The sequence below is a fragment of the Marmota marmota genome, unplaced genomic scaffold, assembly GCF_001458135.2.
Source record: "Marmota marmota marmota unplaced genomic scaffold, marMar, whole genome shotgun sequence".
Lineage (NCBI taxonomy): Eukaryota > Metazoa > Chordata > Mammalia > Rodentia > Sciuridae > Marmota > Marmota marmota.
In genome coordinates, this window is record NW_025999853.1 from 16875337 (window position 1) to 16887208 (window position 11872).

At 36.9% G+C, this 11872-nt stretch overlaps 1 long non-coding RNA gene across 1 annotated transcript in view; it reads left to right on the forward strand.

Moving 5' to 3' along the window:
* Positions 1 to 8533: 8533 nt before the first annotated feature.
* The window catches only part of LOC125617055, a 5231-nt gene continuing 1892 nt past the window's right edge, over positions 8534 to 11872 (forward strand). The window contains exon 1 of the long non-coding RNA XR_007347912.1: positions 8534 to 10756. This is a non-coding gene — a long non-coding RNA (uncharacterized LOC125617055). The remainder of the gene's footprint in view (positions 10757 to 11872) is intronic.

The following is an 11872-nucleotide window of genomic DNA, read 5'->3' on the forward strand; positions in this document are numbered from 1 at the left end:
AATAGCAACAAAAACTTTCAGGAACTTATAAAAAGATCTAACAAAGGAAATATAAGGTCATTTATGGAATGAAACTTCATTGAAGCACATAAAAGATCCAAAAATGAGGGCTGGGGTTATAGATCAGTTGGTAGGGCACTTGCCTAGCACATGTGAGGCACTGGGTTCAATCCTCAGCACCACATAAAAATAAAATAAAGGTATTATGTCCATCTACTATAAAAAATTTTTTAAAAAGATCCAAAAATGAAAGGCTATACCATGTTCATGCATGGAATGGGAAGGCTCAAAGATGGCAATTCTTCCCAAATGAATCTAAAGATCTATTTCAAATACAATTAAAACATATATGTTTGCCCCCGGTGGCATTGACAATGATATTAATCCTTAAGTTAATATCAAAAAGTAAAGAAACAACAATAACCAAGATGACATGGAAGAACAAAGACAATTCAGCACACTGAATAACAAGCTTATTATAAAGCTACAGTAATTACAAAAGAATGGCACTGGCGTGGAGACAGACAAATGCAACAGCAGAACAGAATAAAGAGCCATAAACAGACACATGCTTATGGGAAGACTTGATCCATGAACAGAGATAACAGTGAAAATCAGTAGGAAAAGGATAACACCATTCAATAAATGGCATTGGGCCAGTTAGTTTTCCACTTGGAAAAGCAAAAAAACAAAAAAATAAATAAAGTCTATACTCCAACTCATTTGCAAAAGTATTTTCTAGGTCAATTTAAAAAAAAAAGAAAAGAAAAGCAAAATCTAAATACTATTATAGCCTCAGGGTAGGAAAACACCTAAAGAATAACACTGGTAAATCTGACCACAGTGAAATTTTTAATGAAAACCATCATTTTAAAAAGTGAAAGATAAGCTAAAAATTAGAAGGAAATATTTCAGCTCATAAACTTCAACAGTGTTTTTTTTCAATACATATATCAATGCATAAAATCCAACAAAGGATTATTGTCCAGAATATATAAATTCACACAACTCAATAAGAAAAAAAATAGTTTGACAGGAGAGTAGACAGAGTATAAGAAGAAGAAATTCTCAGGAAAGAAATATAAAGGGATTCAAAAAAAAAAGTAAGTAGTAACCAGGAAATGCAAATTATAACAATGACATATGATTTTGTATCCATCAGAATGGTAATGGTTAAAAATCATATTCTAACTATTGAGGAGGCAAGCAATGGAAATTCTCACGTATAGCTAGGGACTTATAAATTGGAACAACCTCTCTTGGAGAACAATTTTGAACTCTCCGGCAAAGTCGACAAGCAGCATGTTGAAAAGACCTCTGCAGTTTAATGGCCAGATGTCTACCCCAGAGAAACTCTTAGATCTATCCACAGGATCTATATATAATAAAGAGATTTTTAGGTAGAACTGTGTATAGGAGCAAAAAGACAAACTTTAACATCTACTAATAAGAGAACGAATAGATTTTAAGTTATATACTTACAGATTGAAATTTACATAGCAATTTAAATGAATGAGCTTTATCTAAAGGTATCAACCTAAGTAAGTCTTAGGCAAATTGCAGGAAGATAAGGTGATGGACCAGATTTTCACTTCAAGAGAAAGCATTACCCATCGTCCCCTGTTGATCTCTCTCCCCTGGAGAACTGAAATAGTCTCTTCCTATACCCCATTCTAAACCCTTTGCATGCCATCCTCCGTGCCACAACTATGCCACATCCCGGTTTAAACCTTTCATTGGCTTCCCTCTGCAGTCACATAATAAGATCCAAATTGCTTAGTGCTGCCTCTTCAGCCATTCCTTCTGGCACACTCTACCCCTCTGACCTCACCTCCTGCCACCTCCCTGGTCTCCACACTGCTGCGGCCACATCACCCTCTTCCCTGAGTACACCCAGATCGTTTCTGTGTTAGGGCACCAACACTTGCTGTTCCTTCTTATCATTTAGATTTGATTTGAAACAGTATCTTGAGCAAGGCCCTTCCTCAGTACCCTGCCATACCTGTCTTGTCCCCATCTCCCTTGCCAACCTGAACCACAATATCCTATTTCATCATGTTCACCCAGAGACAGAAATCTACCTTTATTCATATATCTGTATATTTAGGACATGGGTTTTGCCTTATTCACCACATTCCAAGGTCAGGAGTGGAGTCTATCACATAGTAGGTCTCACGTGAATATTTGTTGCTTATTTATACAAAATTTTGAACTTAACAAAGCTGCACTATCTAGTGTTTATAGACGCCTAGTGATGTGGTAAAAGATGAAAACCCGGACAGGAAGGTATCCAAAAACTCTGGGAGAGGATTTGTCTCTGGGGAACATGGGGGATCAGTAGGATCAGAGAGTTGGACAGAGGCCTTAAAATGAATCTGTGAAGGACGTATAACAGCATTTATTAATTGTCATGATTTATGAAATCTGTGTGGTAATATTACATAAGTATTGTTACAGTTTTCCCTGTACTCTTCTGACTGAGATATTTCATAATAAAAGAAAAGCAGTTATTTTTTATTTATTTATTTTGTGGTGCTGGGGATTGAACCCAGGGCCTTATGCATGTGAGGCAAGCACTGTACCAACTAAGCTATATCCGCAGCCCCTGAAAAGCAGTTATTTTTTAAAGGAGAGATCTGAGATGACAGAATGATGAAGTTGGAGTCAGTGGTTGCCAGAGGCGAGGTGTGTGGGGTGGCAGTGAATGGGTAGTTCTCACCAGCTACCGGCACAGAGGAGATGAGCTGGGTTCAAAAGAGCCAGCTACAACATTAAGCTTAGAAAATGGTGAGAAATCACCAACACAGAAGTAGTTTTCAAGTCAAGGGTAGGATAGCTCTGTGACCTTAAGTGTCAGCTTCCACACTGAAAGGCACTGGAAAAAGAGAGCGTGCACCTGGAATCTCTTTATTTTTATAGGAAGGACACACAAGGAGATTCCATGGGATCTTCTTCATCAAATATGGTAGGGGATAGGTTTCAAAGGTGGAGTCTTACTTCGTGATGTCTTGTGGTCAGCAGATTGATTGACATCTTGGCAAGTCACACCCATCTCAGGTGCTGTGTGGGATCACTGGCAGAGCGAGAGGAGAGGCGCACTTGCTTCGCACAGCCCAACCAGCGTGCAAGGCCAGGCCTGTCCCCCCATATAGCTCCAATGCACATAGCTCACACACACAGCCCATGGATGGCTCGCGAAAGGTAGTGGTGACAGAACAGCCCTGCACCTTGGCTTCAGTAGTGGTCACCAGATCTTCAGTAGTGGTAAAATGACCAGAACTGTATATACACTTTATACCAAAGTCAGTGGTCTGGTCTGCCAGGGCAGTCACCTGTTGGGTAACCACTGGAGGGAACTGGGTGAAGGGAGCACAGCCCTTCTCCATGACGACATCTTCATCCCTTCCTGAGCAATCTATAGTTCTTTTAAATTTAAAAATATTTACCTATGGGCTGGGGTTGTAGCTCAGTGGTAGAGCACTTATCTCGCACATGTGAGGCCCTGGGTTCGATCCCCAGGACCACATAAAAATAAACAAATAAAAATAAAGATGTTGTGTCCATCTACAACTAAAAAAATATTTAAAAAAAAAAAAAATATATATATATATATATATATATATATATATATATATATATGAGAGATATGTGGTCCACTTAAAATAATATTTGTTTCACAGATCAGACAAGAGAGAGGCTCATGAGAGGAAAAGCAATTTTCCTCTTTTGTATGTGTTAGGGCAGAAAGGCCTGTGGACACTGCAGTTTTCTTTGAACAGTCAAGTCCACAAATGCTGTGAGCCCAGGTCCCTTAGTGGCCCTTCCTAAGGACTCTGTAACAATAACTTCCCAGTCAGTGACTCAACCTGTAAAACAAGGCTTCAGATCCCTGATCTGAAGTCAGATATCCAAATCAGAGAACCCAACTTCAAATCCCAACTCTGCCAGGAAGTAAAGGGATGGCCTTCTACTTCCACCTCTTTGCAGTTTCCTCATCTGCCAAATGAGGACAGAGTGATTATAATCCAGACATGGTGTTGTGAGCCACAAATCAATATATGTAACAAACTTGGCATAAAACTTGGCAGATTGTAAGAGGTCAAGGAAAAATCGAGAAGCACAGCCTCAAACCTATGAAATGATTCCAAATATGCTGATTATTTGTCCCAAGGATGCTCATGTTCATGATTCTGTCCAACTACGTAACTAGGTTCTTGTGCTGGGTGAAATGGGAAGGTTCTGAGGTACGGGTCAGCACAGGAGTGAGGCAAACTGCACGAAATTCCTGCAACTACCTATGCCCTCTTTTCACTGTTAGAAAGTAGCTAGAAGAACTATATTCCAGCTTAAAGGACATGAAAAGAAAGTAAGGTAAACTAAAATGGCAAGATTGCTCATGTTGTTTGGGTAATTCTGTAGACAGCGATAAGGTATAATCACAAATCAAATGCCAGAAGAATGCAGGCTCTCTATCACATTAACCAAACACACAGTCAAAAAATCTGAACACTCGAAGCTCCCAAAGACTACAGCAAGACTATAGATTGTGATTGTTTAAAATTTAAAGAGAGGGGCGGGGAGGGAGGGAGGGAGAGGGTACTTCTTTTTTTTTTTTTTTGGCATGAACCAAATGAATTTAAAACCAGATTTAATCTGTGAGAGAAGGAGCAGGCTCCTCTTTCAGTTGGCCAAAGAAAAGCATTCCAGCTCAAGGGGCACACACAGGCAAGAAATGTGAGACTCAATTTTTATTTCTCAAAAGGTACATTAAAGTTGACAACAAACCCTCTTGAAATTCCAAAATCTGAACAACAAAGTGGTAGAAAAAAGAAATTGATCTTTCAACGGAATTTACAATGGCAAAGAGAGCAACATATCTTCAGCAATACGTACATCAGGTATCTAAAAGGGGGTAAAGCTGAAAATGTGCCTCATTTTTAAAAAGCTAAATCACAAAATTAGTTAAAATATGTGAAGCATTTCCTAAAGTTAACTATTGGCTTGAAATCAGTAAAATAAATGACTGCTGTAAAAATGAAAAAGTTGAGCATATTTTATTTTCAGTAATGAATAAGATTCCAAAAGCAAAAGCAACCCCTCTCACAAATACTTTCAAACAGTTTCATTTTGACAAGATTTTTAAGTACCCTAGTAAATCCAAGCTTAATACCCATCACATATTTTGCAAAAGTAATAAAGCTGAGGCAATAAAAGAAGTCTCAATAAATCCCTACTTTCAAAGTATTGCTGACAAGAAGAATCGGTACCCTGGGTTTCTGACCGGATTATTCAATTTGACATATGAACAAAATGTAGTAAAACTTGCTTCAAGTACTGGTTACATAAGCATAAAATTCTTGTTTAATTCTTATTTAAAACACAAAGATCAATCACATACAAGTTCAAATCTCTCCCTTAATTCCTGTTGTTCAAGCGCCACCAGTCCCCTGCCAACCCTTGTGAAGCCTTCTTTCTAGTAATGTGGGTAAATATGTATTCATATTATCAGCTGTTACAACAATAAGAGTTCTCTACAATAAATTAATTTTATATTAGCTCCTCAAGGTGAAAAGATGCATTATATCTAAAGGAATAAGATAAGAATAATAAAAAGAGCCAAAACATTTCCTCTTGTGAAAAACAAAAAATAGAAAAAAAAATTTCTATGAACTCCCTTGGTAAATTGTTGATTAAAGTTTACACTGGGGAAAAAAATATCTTCTAAAGTCTTGAATGAACTTAAAAAATGAAGAAAGTTGGGCAGTACAATTTTTAATGGTTAAAAACATTTTTGTTTCACTTTTAAGCTTTTTTACAGAATATGTAAAGAGCTGTAAAAATGAAAGTACAATAATATTGAAGGTCAACTCCATCAAAGTAAGAAAAGCAGATTCAGAGTTAAAGCTAAAATGTCTAATTTCAACTTCTTATCTTGACATTGATATGCATTTTACTTAACTTGCATTATTATTATCAGATTATTATTATCATTACCTTGAACCCATTACCATCAGAATTCAGATTATTTTTATAAATGTTAAAGGCACTGAAAGTTAGAAACCAATTAATTTTCCACTTATTTAAAAAAAAAGATTTATCTCCAAATTTCTAAAGCAAATAATCCCCCAGGTGCTTCCTGCCAGTTGTGAGGGACATGCTATTTAGGGACAACACCCTGCAACAACACATTCACCTCCTCTCTTCCTGCTGGCTTCTAAATCATTACTGGAAACACTTGTTTGAAATTAAGAGCTTTGCAAAGGCAGGCTTCCTATGCCTACTGATTTATTTTCTTTATTTTAAGGCATAAATCTGTGTATGATATGGTTTACAAAGCTACGGAGATTCAGACCTTAAGTGAGAAATGTATTTTATTTTAGTTTGTTTGCTTGTTTTTTTTTTTTTTTTTTCCTTTTTTTTGCCAACACCCAGACCCTGCTTTGATGTAACTGAGTCTTGGCTTAAGATGAGTTTTGAAAGTGAAGGAGCTGGATTTGGAAAGGGCCATTTTCTGTCTAGAACAACAAGGACAGTGAACAAGGAAAGTGAACAGGCAATTTAGGAAATAAAATACTTGTCAACTTCCTGAAAAGTAGGCTATAATCTTAAAAGGCAATCTGGAGTGCTATTGTGATCATTTATGAAGCAATTTAATAGTAACTTGAACCACAAGTTTTTTGGAATTTGATTTATGTCTTGGTATCTGATTTCACCTACAGTAAGTTATATCTATAAAAATTTAAATGAAAAAAAAATGGGAAGATAAAATTTTCTGTGTAGGTGGAATGATTAAAGCTTTTGGAGTCAGAAGCAGATGAAATACCCCTTTGGGGACCAGATCTAGAAACAGTCAGTTCACTGTGGCAATAACGACGGCCAAAGCTTATTCCCTCCCCAGAATCACATTTCAGTTGTAGGAAATCAACTTTGTTGTTCCTAGAACTGGTATCAAGAATAAGTGCAGAGGATAGATTCGTGGTGGGTATGAAAAGAAGCAGAGAGTGAAAATGAGATGACAGAAAACTAGCGTAAAGAGATAGTGAGTAGGGACATTGGAAAAGGAGAAATTATCAACCTAGTTGTGCTTAATGTTTTTTGAACAGAACTAATTGAAGATGATATTATTACATATTAAAATGTTTCTCCAATTCTACTCTAGGGTTTCTAAAGAGTGTCAGTTCTTTGAAACCACAGACAAGGCATGAAGCCATGTGTCTGCCCCACCGCCCTGCATGTCCACGGTGATGCCATGCGGGAACTGAGGTTGTCAAGGCTGCTCCCTCAGCCAGCCTTCCAGCTAGTTCCATAGGCCCTGGCAGAGCATTAAATACTCCAGAGACATTTTTTCTGGAATAGAGATATAAATGAAAGTACAATAATATTGAAGGTCAACTCCATCATTAATTAGCAAATAAACAAGCTTATTTAATCTCATTACTAAATATGCTGCTTAAAAATTAACAGTATTTTGGGCTGGGGTTATAGCTTAGTGGTAGAATGCTTGCTTCACTCCCGTGAGGCAGTGGGTTCAATCCTCAGCATCACATAAAAATAAATAGAGATATTGTGTCCATCTACAACTAAAAAATAGTTCTTAAAAAAAATGAACAGTATTTTAAGGAAAATTCTGTTATGTTTACAGCTTGAAAGATGGTAATTTAATTAACCCCAAAATAATAAATTAGAATGTAATTTGGAAATACCCATTATCATGTTAAGTGCACCTACCCTTTGACCCAAAGAGTTCACTGCTAGGAATTTATTCAACATATATGTTCCCATAAGCACACAGCAGCCTTAACACAGAGGTTTAGACTACACCAAATTGGAAATGACCTAAATGTCCCTGGTAGGGGATTATTCAATAATAATGCATTCATACAATGAAATATTATGAAGCTATTGAAAGGAATTAGGGAGGGCTTTAAGTTACCATAAAGGTATGCATACATGTATATCTTTATACATATAGCTATAGATATAGATAGATAGATAGATACATACACACACACTGATCTACATATATATATGTATATCTATCTCTGTATGCATATGTATATAAAGCTCTTTGAGGGCAATTAATTAGCAAATAATTAATTTATTATTTATATACACGTATATATATGTCTATGTGTATCTATATAGCTATATGTATAAAGATGTACATGTATATATAGAGAAATGCATGTATATATATATAGATCTATATATCTGTATACAGAGAGAAAGAGATCCAAAACAACAAATTAAAAAGCAAATTTCAGAGCAGAATGTATAGTGCTATACTATTTGTGTGTGCTTAAAAAAAAAAACACGATTAAAACAGAAGCTTAATTAAAACATTCTGAAAGAATTTTTAAAAAGAAATTTAGAATAGTTATCTTCGGAGACGGGTTTGGCAATTTTGTTCTGTACTTTGTACCCTTCTGAACTGACTAGATTTTAAACCGTGAGCATGTTATTGCTTTCATTGTAACTGAAAAACTAGCAAATTAAAAAAAAAAAAAAAAAAAAAAAAAAAAAAAANTCTCCACTGGGAAGCTAACTCTTCAATAAACCTGTTTCTCCTAACCTCCACTCTCCCTGCCTTTAAAAAACAGCAAGAACAGTAAACAGCCATCAAACCTCAAGGTTCAACCCAGAATAGTAGGTTACCAGAGTGGGAAATGTTATTAGATAATAAAGAGGGAAAAGTGCCTTTTTGTAATAATTTGGGGGCCAGTGTTGTGTCGGTAGCAAACATTGTATTTTCCTGCAGTGGAAAAAAAAATCCAAATCCTTGCTTATTTTTGTGGAAAAGTCCATATTAACAATCCAGTACTTTCAACTTTTTCAGCTTTGGCAGTCAGAGAGGGTGCTGTTAACAGCCCTCAAAACTGAAGTTCCTTTATTTCTTCTGCCACTTGAGAAAAAGTTTTGCCGCAAAGTTCTAATAACTCTTAAGTTCCTACAAATCAGCTTGGAAACGTCTAAATGTGTTTTTCCTAGAAAAAGTGCCAGACATCAATTTTATCTGGCAACCATCAAAATGCATCAGACCACAAAACTATACATTGCTGGACCTCACAAGGAGCATGGTAAGGAATCGCAGTGAGCCAACCCAAGTGCTCAGCTACACCACATCTGTAGTCTACAACGTCAACAGCTGTAATGATATACCAAAATACCAGATTTTTATAGGTGATAAATTCACATTTTCAGCTAATTCTACTGTGATCTGTTGCCTAGACTCACATTTAAAGGAAATACTAAATTTCAGTTACAGGATAGTGACAATACCTGACATTAACTGCTGCAACCAAGAACGTGCAACAGCAAAATAAAACAAAATTTTAAATTGTAAAAGTAATGTGTGGAAATCTCAAATCCACCTTCTCAGCCTCGGGTTTAAGATTACATAGCATTATTTAACTCCTCATCACACTAAACTAACTGTCATATATATATATATATATATATATATATATAGAGAGAGAGAGAGAGAGAGAGAGAGAGACCATGAAAATGAATTTTTTTTTGTTTGCAACTATATTATTTTATGAGATAGCAAATGACATAAAACGTGGGGATTTAGGTCAAAGAACAGCTTTCCTGATTGCCAGGTTGGCAGAACTTGTGTAACTAAAGTATGCATACTGATAATTGATGTACACAGTGACCCCCAAACAGGAAGTGCCCTTGGAATCATAAGTCTAATAGTCATTTATTCAACCCCTACTGTGAGAAATACAGTAGGGATTATAGATTATAAGGCACTGCCTGCACAGATTTTGCATTCTAGTTAGAGAAGGGAATGCCATAAAGTTCAAAAAAGTGTAGGCTGGTGGGCAGAGAGGAGGGGAGCAAGGATGGTTGCTTTTCATGACGTCTTTCCATGGTAGTTGATTTTTGAAACTGTGCTATGTGTTTTACTTACATAAAAGTTTAAGAGGTAAATAATGATAGCAATGGGAAAGAAGGAACAGATGTAATAAGCATAGGAAGAATACTGCTCCAGCCCGAAACCGGATAGGGGAAGTTGGGTACATATGGACCTCTCCCTCTGCTTCATGTCCCTGATCTATCAATAAGTTCATTGTCTCCAGAATCTCCCACAGATTCCTCCTCATCCTCATCCTCCCCAACACTGCCTCAAGCTGCAAAGACCTCCTCACCATTAACCTTCCTCTGGTGCATGAATTCTTGACATTTGTTGACCCCTTTGGCAGTACTTCCCATCCTATGGAACTCTTCTCACAATAAGGTGCTTGGATTATAAAATAAGGTACAAAATATGAATTGTATTAAAATGTAAATATCAACTTATTTTTCAAGTTGTGACATAGTACATAGGCTTATTAATTCATCAAATAACAAGACGTACAAGATCTAATATCTATATTAAGTTCAGTAAAAGTGTAGCAGGTTATTTTGAGATATCTTCAATAGCTGTAATGATATACCAAAATACCCAATTTTTATAGGTGATAAATTCACATTTTCTGCTAATTCCACTGTGATCTGTTGCCTAGACTCATATTTAAAGGAAATACTAAATTTCAGTCACAGGATAGTGACAATGACGATATAATTCTTTTTTCCAACTTAAGCTCACAGATCCCAAGCATTCTGTCCATGGATCCCTTGCAAGTCCAGGCACCCAGTTAAGAAGCTCTGATCTAGGGTCATGTCCCTCCAGAACAACCTCCACCTTGCCACCAGATCTGATGCCGTCACTCTTACCCTCAAAGCCTTCAATGGCTCTCTCACTTCCCAGGTATAATACAAACTCTTCTGAAAGGGAGGCAAAGCCCTCCATGCTCTGTCCGCTGCCCCCCCCCCACACACACACACACGCCCCCAGCTTGCCAGCCACCTCATCCTCTATGCCTCAGGTCAAAAGCTGCCTCCACTCTGATGCCTTCCTTGACTTCCCCAACCAGACCCAGGTATTTCTTCTCTGTGTCCATTACTCTATGGGCATATGGTTGTCCTGGAGTATCTGAGGGGAACTGGTCACAGGACCCCACCATGGATGCCCAAGTCCTCACATGGCTCAGGTCCCTTATATAAAATACCCTACGGGCTGGGGATGTGGCTCAAGCGGTAGCGCGCTCGCCTGGCATGCGTGCGGCCCGGGTTCGATCCTCAGCACCACATACCAACAAAGATGTTGTGTCCGCCGAGAACTAAAAAATAAATATTAAAATTCTCTCTCTCTTTAAAAAAATAAAATAAAATACCCTAGTATTTGCATATAACTTACACCTTCCTGTGTGCCTTAAATCATCTTTAGATTACTTATTATACCTAACACAACATAAATGCTATGTAAATAGTTGTTACGCTTTATTGTTTAGAAATAATGACAAAGACAGGTGTGATGGCACACATAATCCCAGCAGCTGAGGCAGGAGGACTGTGAGTTCAAAGCCAGCTTCAGCAACTTAGGGAAGCCCTAAGCAATTTAGCAAGACTCTGTCTCTAAATAAAAAATACAAAAAAGGAGCATATATTTTTTATATTTTTATATAAAAATATAAAAAGGGGGATGTAGCTTACTTGTCAACTACCCCTGGGTTCAATTCCTGCTACAAAAAAAAAAAAAAAAGCCCCAAAACTAATATTGTTTATCTGCTATTGTTAGATCCATAGATTCAGAACCCACAGATACAGAGGGCTGACTACCTCCATTGTAGCCATCAAGTTATGGTATAATGGTCCTCCCTTATCTAAAGTTTCACTGATCTGCTGTCTGAAAGTATTAAATAGAAAATTTCAGAAATAACAATTCCTAAGTTTTTTTCTGGAGTGTATGTGTGTGTTGCTGATGGTCGAACAGGGCTTTCTTTTTTTTTTCTTCTTCTTTTTTTTTTTTTTTTTTTTTTTTTTT